At 41.5% G+C, this 20632-nt stretch overlaps 1 long non-coding RNA gene across 1 annotated transcript in view; it reads left to right on the top strand.

The window, feature by feature from the left end:
• Positions 1 to 20632, top strand: part of LOC116080112 — a 112070-nt gene that overhangs the window by 75615 nt on the left and 15823 nt on the right. Inside the window, exons 4-5 of the long non-coding RNA XR_004114312.1 lie at positions 7339 to 7465; positions 17401 to 17681. This is a non-coding gene — a long non-coding RNA (uncharacterized LOC116080112). The remainder of the gene's footprint in view (positions 1 to 7338; positions 7466 to 17400; positions 17682 to 20632) is intronic.

The following is a 20632-nucleotide window of genomic DNA, read 5'->3' as shown; positions in this document are numbered from 1 at the left end:
AAGAATGGAGAGGTTCAGCAACAAGGATGCTGTAAGAAGTGGCGTGAAAGCTGAAAGTAGCTTATTGTGCTTTTGAAATGCAGCACCAAGGTGTTACCAACTACAGCCTACCATGCCTTTGGGAAATATTCCATTCAGATTGAAATAACAAGTAAATCTGCTTTTCTTTCAGCACTTGACCTATGATTGTTCCTTTTCTTTTTCTCTGGCAGGGCTGGTCATGGAAACCAGGGTTTACACACATTGTGCAAGCAAGCGCTTTAACTATATCCCAGCCTGGAAGTTGAACATTCTACTTTCATTGAGATTCCTGTAATCAGTAACGTTTTCCTTTTAGCTTTGTCTGCCACAATGCTTTGAGGAGAGTCTGGGACATGGTGTATGCCCGTGAAAACACAGTGCCATGCTTAGCGTGCTCATGCTTAGTATGTTCATTTTGCATGTGAGAACCCAGTGCCCATGCTTAGCATGCTCATTTTGCTTACAGTTTCAAAACCTGAATTGATTTATTTTCTTCTTTGTGCGTCTCCTATCTATTTTGGGTCTTATCAAATTATCTTGTAATCTGTAAAATCTTTTAAACTTTCTTCATAAGAATGAGATAGAATGTAAGGAAAATAGTTAAAATGGCAAACATGAAACCCAGTGATTTTTCCTACTGACTAGAATGGTCTTATTTCTTGTTCACACTGTAACTTCTGGCCTTACTATCTGGGATTCGTACCCTCCTATGTCCTCTGGGAATAACTAGATTCACTCTCCCCCCTGCCATCTCACCCCTGTCCTGTGCTGCCAGCAGCCACCTTGTGACATCTAATCCTGCATGTGATCACAAGTCCTTATCCTAGAACCTGGTTTCTACTTTGTGACAAGCCTGTAGGTTCCATCACCTAAGAAGACTAACTGTAGATCCAGGTGTATGCTTCATTTCTAAACCTCATCAAGTGTTTTCAATGTAGTCCTTAGGGCCATGCCTCCTCAAGTAACTAACTTTCATCAAAGAACTAAAAAGTGCTTTAGCCTTCCTATCCCGCTTCTGTTTCTCTATATCTTAGCCATTCCTGACTCTGGTCTTCCATCTTAGATCTCATTGGAACTCTTCTCTCTCTACTTCTGTCTCTTGTTCATCTACCATGTGTAGTTCAGATTATACTCACATAGCCCCACTCCTCACACACTCAGCACACAGTCCTCCAAGTGACATTTCTAAAATACAAACTGATTAATAATACAATGCTTTTCTTAGGAAAGGAGTTGATATTTCTATGCACTGTATATGAATTCTCCCATAAATCTGGGCAATGGTAGCTCACACCTTTAATCCCAGTGTTCAGAAGGCAGAGGCAGATGGATCTCTGTGAGTTCAAGTGAGCCAGCCTAGATTTCAGAGTGAGTTTCAGGACAGCTAGAGCTGATACACAGAGAAACCCTGAAACCCTATTTGGGGAAAAAAAGAAATGAAACCAAACCACCACCAATAATAACAACAACAAACAACCACATTAAAAAGAATTCTTCCATAAATATGTAAGACTTCATCTTCACTGTCAACTTGGCTGGATTTAGCATCACTATGGAAACGCATCTCTGAGTGTTTCTATGAGACAGGTTTAACTGAGGAGAACAAGAGAACCGTTTCTGAATGTGGGTAGCAGTGCTTCATGAGCTGGGGCCCTGGACTGTGGATGCAATGTGAGCAGCTGCCCCACACTTCTGTGTCCGTGATGTTCCCACCACAGTGGACTCTCAAACTGCACCAATTTCGTTAAGCTGCTTTAATCAGACATTTTGTCTTAGCAATGAGAAAAGAAATATAGGTTGCAAAGAGATTGACCTCTCATTCACATTTCTTCCCATCCTTCTGTTCTGAATGCAAACATTCGAGGATTTTGGCACATTCACATGGCTTTCAAATATCAGGTTGGCAGTCTCCTAGCTCTCTTGTGCTGAGATGGAGGAGACACGGGGTTCTGCTCCCCCCAGTCCAAGTGGAGTATTAAGTGCTCAGAAGTACTTCTTTGAATTATTACCTATAGAAGTACAAGAAACCCAAATAAACACACACACACACACACACACACACACACACCACACTCGTCTACTCCAGTCACATCCAAAATATCGGGGATAAAATCCTGATTAAGGATAAGAGGCAATAAGGACCCAAAAGGAGTTCTGTGACTCTTGGAGATTCAGACAGTTGCTGGTATCTCCTAACTCAGACGTGTTCCAGATTAGTCTTTCCAATCGTCAACATGCCCTCATAATTAGGCATAAAGGTACCCCAAGAAATGATTCGTAAATGGCTAAGATTAGGCATTATCCCCTGGCCAACATAATATTTCCAACCTATCCTAGTTTAGCACCAAGCTGTCCATAGCTTGGAATTTCTCTCAAAGAATCTGCCTTGCCACAGCTAGCAACAGAGGTCAAGCACATTCCTTAGGGCAATAGACAGTTCATAATAGTTAGAAATGTTTTACATACTAGAGAGTAATGAAGGGCTTCCACTCAAGGACATTAGCTAGAAGTGTTAGGTCAGAACCCTAGTCATTGCCTCCAGCAAAACCATAGAATTAGTATAGGAATGCCAAATTAGCCCCAGCAGGGAGGGCTCCACTCCTCTTCCTCCTGCTTCACACCTGGCTACCAGACTCCATTAACCTTGATGTGCGGATCACTTGCCTACGTGACCTCAGTCCTGTGCCTCTTGCTGTAACCCCCGCCCTCCTACGTGACTCTTGTCATCTGCCCTGCTTGCTGTATGGTATCTAAGCCTGAATTTCACCTTGTACAAATACATCCAGATTCACCACACTCTTGGGTCTCGAGTCTGTTTGTCATCTGCCGACTTACTGCCCACCTGACCAGAATTCTCATCCCGTGGAAATTGGGGTCCCCGCAACGAACCCGGTCTGTGGCACACACACACACACACACACACACACACACACACACACACACACACCAACCAAAACTAAAGCAACAACAATCACCCAACCAACCCAAAAAACCAAACCACACTAAAAACCAAAACCAAAACAAACAAAACCAAATCAACAATACAACAACAAAAATCCAACAAAAATATTTTCATGAGAAAAGAGGAAGGCTAGTGAGAGCTTTGGCTACAGGTGTAGGGCCTGAACAACCCTGTCCTATCTTAGAGGTAATATGAAGACAAAAAGGAATGAGAGTCAGTCAAGGCAGGGAGAGCAGCATGGGCTGGGGGTCACCTTTGATTCTGGCTTAGGTGCTGACAACGCACCAAGAGAAAGGTTACTATCCAAAGAAATGCTTCCCTCTGCCTGTAAACTGTGAGGAACAAGTAGTAGAGGTTAGGTTGGCTGGCGTATGTTGATGGCAATCAAGTGAGAGTCAAGTGAGTCATCTTATGTTTTCAGGGTAATGGGATGACAAGAAAAAATCATTTGGAAGCAGAACATTTTAAAATTCAATATGGTTTATTAAGCATTTGTGGAACAAACATCTCAATAGCCAATGGAGGGTGATCTATGTTCAAGGCTATAAAACATCATACCTAAGACATGCTAAAGTGTATTAGCATAATATGTGTGGTGCTTTGAATAAGAATAGACCCACAGGATCATATATTTGAATGCTTGGACACCATGGAAAAGCACTATTTGAAAGCCAGCTTCAACTAATTGTGGTCCTTATAAGAGTTGCCTTGGCCGTGGTGTCTCTTCACAGCAATTAGAACAGTGACTAAGAGAAAAGTTGGTACCAGGGCATGAGGTATTCCAGGCCTGATCATGCTGCTAGCTGGCAGAATGTGGACTTTCATACTGATGATTAGGAACACAGCTGAACACTTTAAGCAGTACTTAATGGGCCATCCTAGTAGGAGTATAAAGACAATGATACTGAGAACAATGTAGGTTATGATGGTGCAGCTTTCGGAGAGAATATTAGTAGTGGCCAAAAGTCTGTTATATAATATTTTGTCAAAGAATATGGCTGCTTTCTGCCCTTGTCCAAACTTCTGCCTGAGGTCAAATTGAAGTTTTAAATTAAGAGCATTATTAATTAACAAGACAGCCTAGTGTCAACTGTGTCATTAGGTTATTGATGGCCACTCTTATGCAAATCCATAATCGAAAGGAGAAAGTTGAATATGGAAAACTACAAAATTCTTGAAGAGAGGAGCACCAAGATGCAGCAAAATCCATGCTCAAAGAGACACAAAGTTTCAAGAAAAGCCTTGTGCTAAATGGAATAATGGAGTGGCAACCCAAGCATAAGACCCCACACAGCTAAGCTTCCAACTGTGAAAAAGAATTAAAGAAAAGCTTAAGCAGTGACCATTTAAACCACAAAGCAGGTGAAAAAGTGTTTCAACGAGGGACCAAGTTTCAGCCACAGCAAGTAAAACTAGGCAGCTTCAGCAACACGGCTCTTGCTTTAGTATGATGTAAGAAGGGGCTTATTGACTCTCCCTCCAAGACAAGGGAAAGCTGCTTGGGCCGGGCGTGTACCAGGGGTGTCCCTGCATGGAGGCATAGAGAGGTCATTGTGTGATTCGGTGAAAGTGAAGCCTGGTTTGACTGGGTGACTCCACAATGTTAGATATTCCAGAGCCATGGGATAGATACCTGCCAAGGAGAGCATCTAACAGGATATAGAACCAGTCTAAGAGAGAAAGTGTGTTGCAGTCAACAAAGCTGACAGGCGTTGGAGATTTGATGAGTGTTTTGACATTAGACATGGAGATGTAGACTGGGGAATCTGCATTTTCTATCTTACTTTGGTGGAGAATTTCCTCATTATGCTCCCCTTCTTACCCTTTGGAATGGTAATGTGCATTCTGTGCCATTGTGATCCACTCTTTGATTTTGATTTGACAGGAGGCTACAGTTAAGAGATTTCCTTGAGTCTCAGTGAGACTTTGGGCTTTGAAGCAGTCTTGAGACTGAGAGACTAATAGGGACTTTAAAAGTTGGACCGAAGACTAAATACTTTTTTTTTTTTGCATTATGATAGGGGTAGAAGTCTATGGGGGGTGCTAAGGAATAGGCTTATATATTTGAATGCTTGGTCATTAGAGAAAGGCACTACTTGAGAAGGATTAGGAGGTGTGGCCTTTCTGGAGGAAGTGTGTCACTCTAATGTGGTCTTTGGGGTTTCAAGAACCCAAGTCAGTCCCAGTGTCTCTTTCTCTGTTCCTTCTGTCTACAAATCCAGATGTAGAACTCTCAGCTACCTCTCCAGCATTGTGTCTACCACCAAGCTTCCCACCAAGTGATTATGGACTAAGCCTCTGAAATGTAATCCAGCTCCAACTAAATGTTTTGCTTTATAAGAATTCCTTTGGTCATGGTGTCTCTTCACAGAAATAGAACACTAAGATAATATATTAATTTAGAAAAAAATATCTTGAACTCAACCTTGAGAAGTATTTTTTCCAGCTCTATCAGCCCCTAAAGTTGTTCAGAGCACAGTCGTTTTGGAAATTTCTGGCTTGGATGCACCAATCCTAGCTTCCTGGTATCAGCCCTTAATGGGAACCAAAGATTTCTAGAGGTGATGGGATTTGATGTCCTGCCATAGGCAAGCAAGAGAATTCCTGTGGCTCCTGGAAAAAGTTAATTTCCAAGGGATCAAGTGACTTTTCATGGGACAAGAGCTCAGGCTAAAAGAAGTAACCATCTGAACCTCAAAATTACATTTGTTTAGAGAAAGTCAGTTCTGAAAGCTCCTGAATACAGAACTGTACCCTAAAGGCAAAGACTTAGTGTGTACTCCAAACCTAGTTATGATAATAAAGGGAATATATGAATTTAAATGTATTTTACTCACCAGGAGAGTATTAATACACACTGCTATTTTGCTAACTTTATGAAGATTATATCTGTTCTTCCATTGTAAAGACATGGTGGTGATTCAACATATGTCCCCAAATAACACTCGGTAATATAGCAGAAACGATAAAGACCAGGATAGTTGATCAGTGCTACTGTCTCCCATAAAAGCGACCTGCATGAGGTGCCAAGGTTTAATCAGCACAACAATCACTGTAACTGAGTAGAGGGAGAGGTTAGCAGGGTGTGGGTAAGATTTTTAATTGTCCCAGTGTCCTATGGAGAAGAGGTAATTTTACCAACTCAATCTCTCATCTCCTAGGCAACAGAACCCCTGGATGGATTTGCTAATCATAATGTAGTAATTAGGAATATGAGATTTCCTGATAATGGTGACAAGCTGTGCCACTGAGGTGTGATGTAAGACAATGGTTCCTGCTGGCAAAGGGAAACTTATCAAACTTTGAAGCTGAAAGTATGATTTTACAGTCTCCTGACATAATAAGGGAACTTTAGTCCCATGACTTAACCAGATGAATCGACCAACCAACGGAGCAGCAAAACCAGAAGGTCAATGGACCACTGCCACACAATTTAAACAATTTAAGATTTGAGGGTGTGAGTGGATCTTATATGTGTAGTTAATACAACTCTAGAAAGCCACAGGGTTTAAATTGGTGTCACTAGTACAAAAGTATTTAAGTCTGATACATCTTTTACTCTTTGGAATAATTTATAAGGATTTCATCTACTTCTTGAAGTGTTCGATGAATTTATAAGACTCTGACACTAAATTTGTAATTGTAATTATGTGGTTAAGAGATTTAAATTAAAAAGTATGCATTCAATGTCAGGATGTCGAGGACAGTCTAATTTATTAAGGCAGTCATTGATTTATTATTTGTGAAGTAGTACTTGCTAAATTGTGAACTTTGAAGATTTGATTCTTTAATATTTAAGGAATTTTAGTTATTTTGTGAGTTTATAAATGTTACTGGATGCAAGGCAGTATTCAAGATGGAAGTTCCCTCTGAGAGCAGAAATCATGAGTGAGCTTGTCTTTTTTCCAATACTGTCAGGCATCATTACTGATCTCTAATTTATCTCATGTTTTTCGAGGGACCACAGACAGTGGGCAAGTAACTGGGCTTGTGTCTGGAAGCAGGCATGGTGGGTGATGATGTTTTGGACAGTGCTTTAAACAGAGGTGCCTCCTCCTGTTTGCCAGAGAGCTCTTGGATGGCTGGGAAGAAAACATTTGAAAGCGCAGCCATAGATCAGAGGACAGAGGGAAGGCCATCTGGCAAAGCTTGCTGTAGCAGCTTAGCGGGAGACTTGCTCTTGTGATGGATACTATCTTCAAAATGGGTCTGATGTTCACTGTTTAGGTTGACTTATAACAATGCTTCCAAGTGTCCATAAGATATTATATTTTATATTTATATTGCTTTTACCATGTATACATGATCTTACTACAGATTTGTTTCATTTGATTTTCTTTCTTCATTTGTACAAGTTCTAGATGCCCCAGGAAAATCAGACTTGCTTCAAGAAAAATGAGAGCTGTACCACTTTAAAAGAGTAACTTGAAGGTTTGACTAAGCTTAAGGCTTTGCTGGAATGAAACCCTGATTTTTCCTAAGGTAGTTACCTTCCCTGGATGACTAGCGATTGTCAATAATAGCCAAGACCTTGTGAGTGGGGTTCTTAGAGTGACAAGATTTGTACTGTATATGGAAGATCTTAACACAATATCTGCAGGTGCCTGTAGTTGTGTATTAAGGATCACTGTAGCCGGGGCTGGTGAGATGGCTCAGCGGTTAAAGAGCACTGACTGCTCTTCCGAAGGTCCTGAGTTCAAATCCCAGCAACCACATGGTGGCTCACAACCATCCATAATGAGATCTGATGCCCTCTTCTGGTGTGTTTGAAGACAGCTACAGTGTATTTAGATATAATAATAAATAAATCTTTAAAAAAAAAAAAGGATCACTGTAGCCATTTACAAGGTAAAAGCTGTACACAGTTTCTTTTCTCTGAAGTGAGGTCCTTAGATTCTGCTTACTCCCAGTGCAGGGGATTGAAGCTTAGCCTTGCACATGCTCAGAATGTGCTTCATCAACCAACTATACTGAGTTGTATTCCCAGTTGTGTTCCAGGCCTTGTTATTTGATCACAAATCTGCTCCTTTTTATGGCTTACATAGCAAACTACACTAAACAGAAAACTGCTCAACTTTAGGCCACAGAATGTTTCAGGCAACTGATCCTATGAAAATTTCTGTTAAATGAACTTGATATTTTTGTTGGGATTGGTTGGGAGGGAATTCTCACCCTCAAATCTTGTAATTATCATCTGGTAAGAGTTATTGATAAAATGAATGCCCATGGTAGTAGAAGATTATATTTATCTAAAGGTGATGTCTCAAAATATTTCTCTCATTTAAAAACTGAATCATACTCATAGCTGATCTGGAATCTTTTGCAATTCTAAAGGCAGACTTGTGCATCTTTACAAAGACGTGACTTTTCTTAGATATAAAAAATTCACTTTGCCTATAGGTTCCTCAAAAGCACATTATATACAGTTAGTGTGTCCACACTGGAATGCCCTAAGGTAATTAAATATTAAAGGAACAGGCATGGTCAGATCAGTGAGACATCTGTTAAATGAGAAAAGCCACAAAAATTATGTGTAGTGATGTGATTAATGCAGAAAAGTGTGCAATGTCCATATGTGATTGTAAAATAAGTAAGCTGGAGACAAGTCTTCATCAGCAATTCCCATCAGAAAGAACAGTGTGTGTGCAGGGTTGGGAGCAGAGCGGATCCTGCATGGCTTCGTACTTGTCTTTATAACTATGCCCAAACCTCTGCCTGTATCCAGGTATGTCCATATGACCTGTGTGTCCATATTTATATGGTTTAGCCTCGAGTTCATGTAGTATTCCTTCAATGCAGATTGTATAATTTTGTTTTCAGAAAAGAAAAACAATGAAGAAAGCATTTCTAAAAGCCAATACTTGGTAGAGTCCTGCCCTTGGGAGGTCCTCACTCTGTTTACAATGGTACAAAAGGGTTTGAAAGGTCTGTTTTGTGGCACTGGTTCCTGCACTTCTCTCTCTCTCTGATATACCACATAGAGATAGACAACATCTGACTGTGCTCTGAGTGTATTTCCAGAATCAAAATACACTTGTGATTACCTGTGTCGACAGTAACACCTCTGTAAATTTGCACTGTTCCCCAAAGCCTGGCTTTCTTGTGTGTCAGAGGCACCCATGCAGCCAGGTGTATGGTGTGCTTGCTTGTGGTCTCCAGGCACAACAGCTCTGCTTTGTATTTGCTTTGGGGGACTCAAAAGACAGAACTCGTGCTGGGGCCAGAACTTCAGACCAGGCACTGAATGCCTATCAGGAGGAGTAGTTCTGCTAAAAAAAAATCTGCTGGCTCACTGTTTTTTATTTCCAAGGCAAAGGAGAGTGAGCAGGCTGCTTTGGGCACTCCCCACCTTACTGTGTGCCGAGAGAGCCCAGTGCTGGGACAGTACCTGCTCCTGTGAGCATGGAAATCACAGCTTCTACACAGGCAGGTTGTTCAATAAAGATGCCAGAAAGCTGGCGACCCCTAGAAGTACAGCTCTGCCCCTTCAGCTTCTGCACCAATACTCATCAACTCTGCACTCACTACTTCCCTTTTTTTCTTTTCTTTTCTCTTGGTTATCCCCTTTCCTGGTTTCCCCTCCAGAACCATCTTATCACATTCCTCCTCCCCCTACTTCTATGAGGGCGCTCCTCCTCCCACCACCCACTCTCACCACACCACCCTGGCATTCCCCTACACTGGGAAAAACAAGTCTTCACAGGACCAAGGGCTTCGCCTCCTATTGACGCCAGTCAACGCCATCCTCTGCTACATATGCAGCTGGAGCCATGGGTCCCTGCATCTGTGTGTACTCTTTGGTTGGTGGTTTAGTCCCAGGGAGCTCTGGGAGTTCTGGTTGGTTGAATTGTGCTTCCTATGGGGTTGCAAACCCCTTTAGCTCCTTCAGTCCTTTCCTTTAACTCCCCCATTGGGGACCCCATGCTCAATCCAATGGTTGATGACCTCTGTATTGGTCAGGCTCTGGCAGAACCTCTCAGGAGACAACTATAACAGACTCCTGTCAGCAAGCACTTTTTGGCATCCACAATAATGGTAATAGTTGGAAGACTTTTAATGACTGCTTCTATTTCTTTAGGGCTTATGGAACTGTTTAGATGGTTTACCTGATCCTGATTTAGGTTTTGTTCCATTGTCCCTGTATTCATTTTTGTTGGTTGGGAGATTTTTAATGACTGCTTCTATTTCTTTAGGGGTTATGGAACTGTTTAGATGGTTTACCTGATCCTGATTTAGGTTTTTGTTCCGTTGTCAAAGATCAAATGATCATAGGTGTGTGGTTTCATTTCTGGGTCTTCAGTTCTAGTCCATTGATCTACCTGTCTATATCTGTCCAAATGTCCAAAGGTTGGTGTCTGTACAAAGGATGATTGATCCCCAGGTGGGACAGTTTCTGGATGGTCTTTTGTTTGGTCTCTGCTCCATACTTTGCCCCTGTATTTCCTTTAGACAGGAGCCCTTCTGGGTTAAAATTTTGAAGATGAGTGGGTGGCCCCATCCTTCAACCGGTGTCTTTCCAAACCTCTGGATATGGTCTCAACAGGTTCTCCTTCCTCTTTGCTTGGCATTTCAGCTAATCTCATCCCTGTTGGGTCTTGGGAGCTTCTTGCTTTCCTGGCACCTGGAACTTGCTGGAGGCTACCCCCAGTTCCCCATCCCCTATTGCCATACACCTCTGTTAAAATTCCTGACCCTCTGTATATCATCTCAGTCTCCTCCCATACCTGATTCTGCCCACTTTTCTCCCCCTCCCCTCCTCTATTTCTCCAAAGCCCCTCCCACCCTCTACACCCCCCCCTTGAGTATTTTATTCACCCTTCTAAGAAAGACTGAAGCATGCACATTTTGATCTTCCTTCTTCTTGAGCTTCATATGGTCAATGAATTGTATCTTGGGTATTCCAAGCTTTTGGGCTAATATCCACCTATCAGTGAGTGCATACCATGTGTGTTCTTTTGTGATTGGGTTACTTCACTCAGGATAATATTCTCCAGATCCATCTATTTCCCTAAGAATTTCATAATTCATTGTTATTAATAGCCAAGTAGTACTCTATTGTGTAAATGTATCATATTTTCTGTATCCATTCCTCTGTTGAAGGACATCTGGGTTGTTTCCAGCTTCTGGCTATTATAGATAAGGCTGCTATGAACATAGTGGAACATGTGTCCTTGTCATATGTTGGAGCATCTTTTGGGTATATGCCCTGGGGTGGTATGGCTGGGTCTTCAGGTAATATTATGTCCAATTTTCTGTGGAACTGCCAGACTGATTTCCAGAGTGGTTGTACCAGCTTGCAATGCCACTAGCAATGAAGGAGTGTTTCTCTTTCTCCACAACCTCGCCAGTATCTGCTGTCATTTGAGTTTTTGATCTTAGCCATTCTGACTGGTATGAGGTGGAATCTCAGGGTTGTTTTGAATTGCATTTCCCTGATGACTAAGGATGGTGAACATTTCTTTAGGTGCTTCTCAGCAGAGTGAGTTACAGGACAGCCAAGGCTACACAGAGAAACCCTGTCTCGAGGAAAAAAAAAAAAAAAGAAAACCTCAGTTGAGAATTCTTTTTAATGAATTTATGAAATTCTTAGGGAAATGGGTGGATCTGGAGAATATCATCCTGTAACCAATCACAAAAGAACACACATGGTTTGCACTCGATGATAAGTGAATATTAGCCCAGAAGCTTGGAATACCCAAAATACAACCCACAAACCACAAGAAACGCAAGAAGAAGGAAGACCAAAGTGTGGATACGTTGTTCCTTCTTAGAAGGGGGAACAAAATACCCATGGAAGGAGTTGCAGAGACAAACTATGGAGCAGAGACTGAAGGAAGGACAATCCAGAGACTGCTCCACCTGGGAATCCTTCCCATATTCAATCAACAAACCCAGACACTATTGTGGATGCCAGCAAGTGCTGGATGACGGGAGCCTGAGATGGCTGTCTCCTGAGAGGCCTTGACAGTCTCTGACTAATATAGGAGTAGAGAGGCTCACAGCCATCCATTGGACTGAGGGCAGAGTTCCCAATGAAGGAGCTAGAGAAAAGACCCAAGAAGCTTAAGGGTTTACAGTCCCTTAGGACGAACAACAATATGAATTAACTAATACCCTCAGAGCTCCCAGGGATTAAACCACCAACCAAAGAGTACACATGGTGGGACTCATGGTTCCAGCAACATATGTATAGTAGAGGATGGACTAGTTGATCATCAGTGATTGGAGAGGCCCTTGGTCCTGTGAAAGTTCTCTGCCCTAGTGTAGGGGAATGAAAGGGCCAGGAAGCTGGAGAGCGTGGGTTGGTGAGCAGGGGGAGGGAGGAGGGAACAGTTTTTTTTTTTCTTGAGGGGAAACCGGGAAAGGATATATCATTTGAAATGTAAATAAAGAAAATATTTAATAAAAAAGAGAATTCTTTGTTTAACTCTGTACCCCATTTTTAATAGGGTTATTTGTTTCTCTGGAGTTTAACTTCTTGAGTTCTTCATATATATTTGATATTAACCCTCTGTCAGATAAAGGAACGGTAAAGATCTTTTCCCAATTTTTTGGTTGTCATTTTGTTCTATTGATAGTGTTCTTTGCCTTACAGAAGCTTTTCAATTTTATGAGGTCCCATTTGTCGTTTCTTGATCTTAGAGCATAAGCCATTGGTGTTCTTTTCAGGAAAAATTTCCCTGTGTTCAAGGCTCTTCCCTGAATTCTCTTCTATTAGTTTCAGTGTTTCTGGTGTTGTGTGGAGGTCCTTGATCCACTTGGACTTGATTTTTTGTGCAGGCAGATAAGAATCTATCAATTTGCATTCTTCAACATGTTGACCATCAGTTGAGACAGTACCATTGTTGAAAATGCCATTTTTTTCTCCATCACTGGAAGGTTTTTGTTCTGTTGTCAAAGATCAAATGACCATAGGTGTGTGGTTTCATTTCTGGGTCTTCAGTTCTATTCCATTGATCTACCTGTCTATCTCTGTACCAATACCTTACAGTTTTTATCACTATTGCTCTGTAATACAGCTTGAGGTCAGAGATGGTGGCTCCACCAGAATTTCTTTTATTTTTGAGAGTAGTTATTGCTATCCTGGGTTTTTTGTTATTCCAAATGAATTTGCAAATTATTCTTTCTAACTCTATGAAGAATTGAGTGGGAATTTTGATGGGGATTGCACTGAATCTGTAGATTGCTTTTGGCAAGATGGCCATTTTTACTATATTAATCCTGTCAATCTATGAGCATTGGAGATCTTTCTATCTTCTGTGACCTTGTGTGAATTATGTTGATGGATTTCTGTATATTCAACCATCCCTGCATCCCTAGGATGAAGCCTACTTGATCATGATAGATGATCGTTTTGATGTCTTCTTGGATTCGGTTTGTGAGAATTTTATTGAGTATTTTTTCATCAATATTCATAAGGGAAATTGATCTGAAGTTCTCTTTCTTTGTTGGGTCTTTGTGTGGTTTAGGTATAAGTGTAATTGTGGCTTCATAGAACAAACTGGGTAGTGTTCCTTCTGTTTCTATTTTGTGGAATAGTTTGAAGAGTATTGGCTTTACATCTTCTTGGAAGATCTGATAGAAATCTGCACTAAAGCCATCTGGTTCTGGGCTTTTGTTGGTTGAGAGACTTTTAATGACTATTTCTTTAGGGGTTATGGAACTGTTTAGATGGTTTACCTGATCCTGATTTAACTTTGGTACCTGGTATCTGTCTAGAAAGTTGTCCATTTCATCTAGATTTTCCAGTTGTTTTGAGTATAGGCTTTTGTAGTTAGGATCTGATGATTGTTTGAATCTCTTAAGTTTATGTTGTTATATCTCCCTTTTCATTTCTGATTTTGTTAATTTGGATACTGTATCAGTGCCCTATGTTATGTCTGGTTAAGGGTTTATCTTTCTTGTTTATTTTCTCAAAGAACCAGCTCCTGGTTTTGTTAATTCTTTCTATGGTTGTTTTTGTTTCTTCTTGGTTGACTTCAGCCCTGAGCTTGATTATTTCCTGCCATCTACTCCTCTAGGGTGTATTTGTTTCTTTTTTTTTTTCTGGAGCTTTCAGATGTGCTGCCAAGCTCCTAGTGTATTCTCTCTCCAGTTTCTTTCTGGAGGCACTTAGGGCTATGAGTTTTCATCTTAGCACTGCTTTCATTGTGTCCCCTAAGTTTTTATATGTTATGTTTTCATTTTCATTAAATTCTAAAACGTCTTTAATTTCTTCCTTTATTTCTTCCTTGACCAAGTTATCATTGAGTAAAGCATAGTTCAGCTTCCGTGTGTATTTGCCCTTTCCATTGTTTTCCTTGCTATTGAAGACCAGTCTTAGTCTGTGGTGATCTGATAGGATGCATGGGATTATTTCAATCTTCTTGTATTTGTTGAGGCCTGTTTTGTGACCAATTATATGGTCAATTTTGGAGGAGGTTCCATGAGGTGTGGAGAAGAAGGTATATCCTTTTGTTTTAGGATGAAATGTTCTATAGATATCTGTTAAATACCTTCTGTTAGTTTCATTGTGTCTTTGTTTAGTTTCTGTTTCCATGATCTATCCATTGATGAGAGTAGGTTGTTGAAGTCTCCCACTATTATTGTGCGAGGTGCAATGTGTGCTTTGAGCTTATTAAAGTTTCTTTTATGAATGTGGGTGCCCTTGAATTTGGAACATAGATGTTCGGAATTGAGAGTTCATCTTGGTAGATTTTTTCCATCAATGAGTATGATGTGTCCTTGCTTATTTATTTATTTTTTTGATAACTTTTGGTTGAAAGTTGATTTTATTCAATATTAGAATGGCTACTCCAGCATGTTTCTTAGGACCATTTACTTGGAAAATTTCTTCCAGCCTTTTATTCTGAGGTAGTGTCTGTCTTTGTCATTGAGGTATATTCTTCTATGCAGCAAAATGCTGGGTCCTGTTACATATCCAGTTTGGTAGTCTATGCCTTAGTCAGTGATCTTAGGTGTTACAGCACTCCTGGGAGACCAGTTCTCTCCTTGCAGAATTTGACTACAGAGAACTGTTTCACAGTCTTGGCTGTGGTGAGTAGATGGAGACTGGCAGGATCCTGTCCTTGGCTACTCCATGGTTCCTGTGCCCTGTGTACTCCTGACAAGTTCCTCTTTGGCTAGTTATTGGAGCAAAAGTGGTGGTCTCACCTGTGAACTTAGGAGTGACAGCACTCATGGGAGACCAGCTCTTTGTGTGGCATTTGGGTATTGAGGGCTGTGGGATAGCCTTAGCTCTGAGGCACAGATGGAGACCAGAAGGTCTTATTACTTCCTTTACACTGCTCTGCCTATGGGGTTTGCCACCAGACAGGCACCAAGGCTCACCATTTTCACAGTTTTCTCACATTAACTCCTCCCTTGAGTGATTCGTATGTTGTCCTGGCTTATGTTTTCTGTTGTCCCTGTGTCCTTCACACTTATTCTCCATAGTGAGTGTCCCAGGGGACATGTGCGTGCCAGAGGGGCTGTCTACACACAAAGCACCTGCCTTGGCCCACAGCTTTGACTCTGCCTTGTACTTTCTTTACCTTTGCTTCTTTGAATGTTCTCCATTTACAGAAACAAGCCGGGCTTGGCTAGCCCTTGTATTCCAGGCAGCTGAGGACAAAGGATAACTATAGCCAGGTATCACATGCACTGAGGTGGCAAGTGAAGGAGTTGGGGATACAAAGACTTGTTTACTTTAATTCAAAGAGAAAAAAAGGATTAAAAATAAAATACACACATATATAGTCTTTTAGATGTTGAGACATATCTTGGAGACAAATAAGTATTTAAGGAGAATTAGGGTCTCAGGGTAGAAAGAGAGACAGATATTTAATAAGGCAATCAGAGAAGGCCTCAGTCAAAAGGCCTTGGGGAGTGAGTCAACCTTGGGGACTGCCTGGGAAGGAGACTCTCTAGACAAAAGAGCAAGTGCAGAGTTCTGGGGTGAGGGTGTGCCTGGAATGCTGGAGTCAGTGTGCTGGCAAGAGAGAAGAGCAGAAATGGTAAGCTGGTTTATCCTGGGTGAGCAGAGTATGCTGGCTTAGACCTTTGTGAGGACCTTGGATTTCTTGCAAGGAGCCGAGGAAGACAGTTACCAGATAGAAAACCTCATGCTGGAGGGGGACACAGAATCAGTGGCCCATGTTACTCAGAGATGAAGAAACAGGTGCTCCAAGTAAGACTGGCTGGAGCAGCCCACTGTATCTGGGGGAGCTAGGAAAGAGCTGACTCTAGAAGTTTCCCTATTGCACAGGCAGATGGACTAGCAGGAATTGAGATGTGTGACATTGTGACATTCCAGAGAATGTACACATGTGCTTTGATTCAAGATGGCAGTACTGAGAGAGAGCTGAGTGTTTCTGCTGGCCAGCAGGTACCAGATTATGAGGGTCTTAGGTGGTGAAATAATATGGTTCAATTGAATCCTATAGGCACAGGAAACCATGGGAGATTTTCAAGTAAGAAAAATGAGTTAGTTGTGACTAAAATAAAAATAATCTGCACCCTTAGTCTAAGTTCCCACATCATCTGATGCTGGGCAGGCTTCAGACCTAGAGAAAGGAGAACTGATACAGAGTTCCCGTTTGTCACAATCTGAACTCCCCTGATCTGTAAAGGAGGAAGTAGTGTGAGCTGCCTTGTTAAGTTTTTTAGGGACTTATGGGGAAAAATATAAGATAATGTATATGTATACAGTGTTGCATCCTAAAGGAGCACCCAACATCCTTGTTCTCATAACTCTGTGACCCCAAAATGGGATGTGTAGGGTCTGTCAAAAAATAGGCAGCAGGCCAAAGTAAAATGTGTGTGGTGAAAGAGTTGAACATCACTGGAATCTCGCCCTCGTCACACACTGGTGACCTTGGGCCATGTGAAAGCTCAGTTCTCTCACCTTTAAAGTAGATTATACTGTTTTAGATTGGTGTGAAACTGGAGACTGTGTGCAGGGTCCAGAGAAAAAGGTTAATGGCAGGTATATGCTCTTTTCTGAGTGTTGGTGAACACATGGTCACACAATCCAAAGCCTTCCAGTGTGCCTAGAGTTGCAGGGCAGGGCTGCTGATGCTAGAAGACTGGATCATCTGACTTCCTGAGCACCAAAGAAAGTTTTGTCCTTATTCTTTACTTTCCCTGGTCTTGTTTAGGCATATGGTGGAAGGGAAGCTAATGGATTCTGAAGGTCCAGGGTTGTGGCTGGTAGGGAACAACTTTGGTCTCTGCTCTTGTAAGCTAACTGAACACAGGCCACTGATTCAGTAGGCCAATGGGAAATGGAGGCGAAAGCATGGGTTCATATAAGTAGCTCATAATTTCCTGCTGCTGAGGAGAGAAGGCTTATTTTGTCTAAATTTAATAGAACAATCATCCACTCTGATTGAATTCTCAGGGAAACCTCCTCATCTCCTTCCTCCGTTTTGTTTCAGAGCACACAGCTTCACATTTAAACACAGGAAAGAGGAATTGCTGTCCAGCTGCAGTTTCTCATTTGGCAGGCAACCAGCCATTTTCTCAGGATTTGACAGAATATGATTTCTCATTTAACTGGCTTTCTAACACCGCCCCCGAGCCAGGCTGAATTGAATCAGAACCCTGTGCAATCATTGTCTTGGCTGAAGATTCACACCTACAGTTCTTCCCCCAGATTGTTTAATGTGGTCACAGTGGATGCTGAGAAAAAGAAGCAGGAAACAATATACTTGCCAAGGTGAGATGGGACTTGCTGCTCTTTCCAACAGGGCTGCCTTACTTCTGCCTTTTAACAATCCTCTACAATCATTAGTCTTTCATTAAATCTGTAAATAATTAAACACTTTGGGTGGTGCATAATGCAAATAATATCATCTATGGTCTCTTCCCTCAGGGAACTTACAATTCAGTTGGTAAGATAAGATGGCTCCAAATAAGTAGGAGTATGGAGCCAGAGCACACAAAGGGATGGCAAATATGGCAACTCAGAAAAGCAAGAAAAGAGGCTTTTGCTTGGAATAATTTCATGGATCAGTTTTGATGGCTTGAGTGGGGAAGGGAAGAGATGGGATATATAGAGACTTATCTTGAGGAGTTGGGTAGGTCAGCATACCGAGATCGAGTGACAGGTGCCTAAGCATGCTATGGTGTATACTTCCTTTTGAAAGTTGAATTGAAATAAGTAATTTGTAGAGAGGCAGCAGCAATCCAAAGGGTTGAGTGTTCTCAGAGAGGCTACACGGAGGAAGGCCAAATAGGAAACCAGCATGATAATCCAGGAGGAAAGAGTAATGAACTTGGAGGGTTCAAAGGAAGACTGGGCTCCAGAAAGCCTTTGAGAATTTCCAGCTTAGCTTCTATAGTGCTGTCTTCCAAGATTCTTTGTCCCATGGCTTTGAATGAGACATCATTGATGACAATTTTTCTTTGTGTGGGACCAGACATCTCTTTCCAGCTTAGCCATGGCACTAACACCATTTGAATATAGCCATACCTCATTTGTAGCTGTGTTCCTTAGTGCCTTATATAGTGCCATGGAGTGAGAGAGTTGGAGCCAAGGGATGCCTCGGTCCAATCCCCTGTTTTTTATAGATGAAAACACAGGCTCACAGAGAGGTTCACCTTTTTGCCTATAGTCTAACAAATACTTAGAAATAGATTGGATCTAAAATTATGTATTCTGATTTTAAAGCTGGTGGTCTTTCCTGATTGCACCCTTACCCCTAATTAAAAAAAAAAAAGCCAAAATGTGGTTCTAGCTCTTGCAGCAAAGACTGACCACCTGTTCACTATGTTCATTTATTGTTCAAATTAATCTACTTTTCTTACTTTTCCTGTTACTGTGGGACTGAGTACTGGTAATGAAATGTAGGAGGCATATGAATGCTCACTCTCAGGCTTAGCTACAGAAACTCTATCACCTAAATGTATGCCTCTTCTCCTATTTGATAACTAGACATTGATGGCCACAGAAACTTTAGAAGCAATGTGCTGAGGGATGGTGCATCTGATATCCCAAAGTTTTGAGTGATTTCCTAGAGAAGATGTTTGTGTCACACCCTATTCCCTCTCCCACCTGAGCTGAGAGACTCATGAGAGAGGGACAAATGTCAGTACCTCACTATTGGAGGTACAAGTCATGAGATCCCATATGGGGAGCCTCCAAAGGACTCTAAAGTCACTCATGAAGAAACAAATTTAACTTTAGTTAGAACACAAGTAAGTTCCTAATTCAAGACCCCAATGAGTTATGTAAGAGATTCTGAGTCCTTTTCTGCTTCTTTCTTTTCCATGTTCTAACTAGAGAGGTAAAGGGAGGTACCTCTAAATTCCTTTTCTCAGTGCAGCAGGCCATTGGTTTCTGATTGGTAAATAGATAGAAGTCTTAATCATAAACGGAGACAGAAAGGCAATTCATACATTAGAGTGGAAATTCTATTTTCTCCACTGGGTCTATGTTTTATTATTTAAAATGACCAAATCATAGAGAATTTTCATCCAGCAGCAGACATAAAACCATCCCAGCTGACAATGTTTTCAAAGGCAGTGGGAAAATATAAAGCTCCATCAGATGACATTTCTTTAAAGTGACTTGAGCAGGTTTCACACAGCCTGATAATCCTGGGATGGGTAAGGGATGTGCTCCAAGAAAACACAGGCAGGTGCAGGGGACCAGCCTGAAACAAACACCCAAGGGAAATGACACTAGTAAAGGAAGCTAAAGGAAGAACTAGACAGCAAGATGAGGAGGGTCATGGAAGATGCAGGAGTGATACTGGAGGCCTTTGCAACTGTGGGAGTGGTGGGAACTAGATGAACCTGAGGGATCTTGGGGACTGTAGGGAGATTTTAACAATGACACAAACAGAGCACATTAGAAGATCACTCCAGATGCTGTAAAGCATTGCTTGGAGCAGAAAGTGGGAGGACAGGGAGGCAGGCAGAAGATATCCAGGTGTGTGGGTCTGAGAGTTCTTGTCAGCCAGGTTAGGATGCTTAGGTTCATCCAGGGCCATAGGGTTAGTCTAGGAGAAGAACTGGAATGGTGGAGGACATTAGATTCTGTCATTCTAATCTGTCCTTTGGGCTTGTATATTAGGGGTTGGAAAGCTGTATTCCATGGGCCAAATCCAGTTTCCTATGTATTTTTATATGGCTCAGAAGAAATGAATAATTTTACATGTGGTTAAGACATATTATTTTATTTTATTTGAAGATTGTACAAAGTTCAAATATGTGCCTGTATTATTACTGGCATATGCAGTTGTTTAAGTATTATCAATAGACCTTGTGATGCTTAGTATTTTAATTGAGGCAAAACAGAATAATTGTGATAGAGACTGATGGCCGACAAAGCCTAATGTATACACTATCTGGGCCTTTATAGAAAGCTTGCAAATGTCTGCACATAGCCAGAAATGACATCAAAAGAACCAAAGGTAGGAGGTGTATTAGGAGGTGGAGAAGGAACATCCTGCTAATGGAATAATGAATAAAAGAGTCTTTTGAGAAGAACAAAAAAAAAAATGCAGGATGACTGAATGGTCACCCAGAGTAGACTTTCATGTGGCTCCATTGGATCCTATGGATGCATCCTGGAGAATGAGATAGGTGGCTGGTGTAGACTGCAGAAGAGGGTTTCCTCTTTTCTTTCCTATAGGAGAGAACTGAACAATGAGAGGTTGGAGC

The sequence above is a fragment of the Mastomys coucha genome, unplaced genomic scaffold, assembly GCF_008632895.1.
Source record: "Mastomys coucha isolate ucsf_1 unplaced genomic scaffold, UCSF_Mcou_1 pScaffold6, whole genome shotgun sequence".
NCBI lineage: Eukaryota > Metazoa > Chordata > Mammalia > Rodentia > Muridae > Mastomys > Mastomys coucha.
This window is presented reverse-complemented; position numbering and strand designations above follow the sequence as displayed.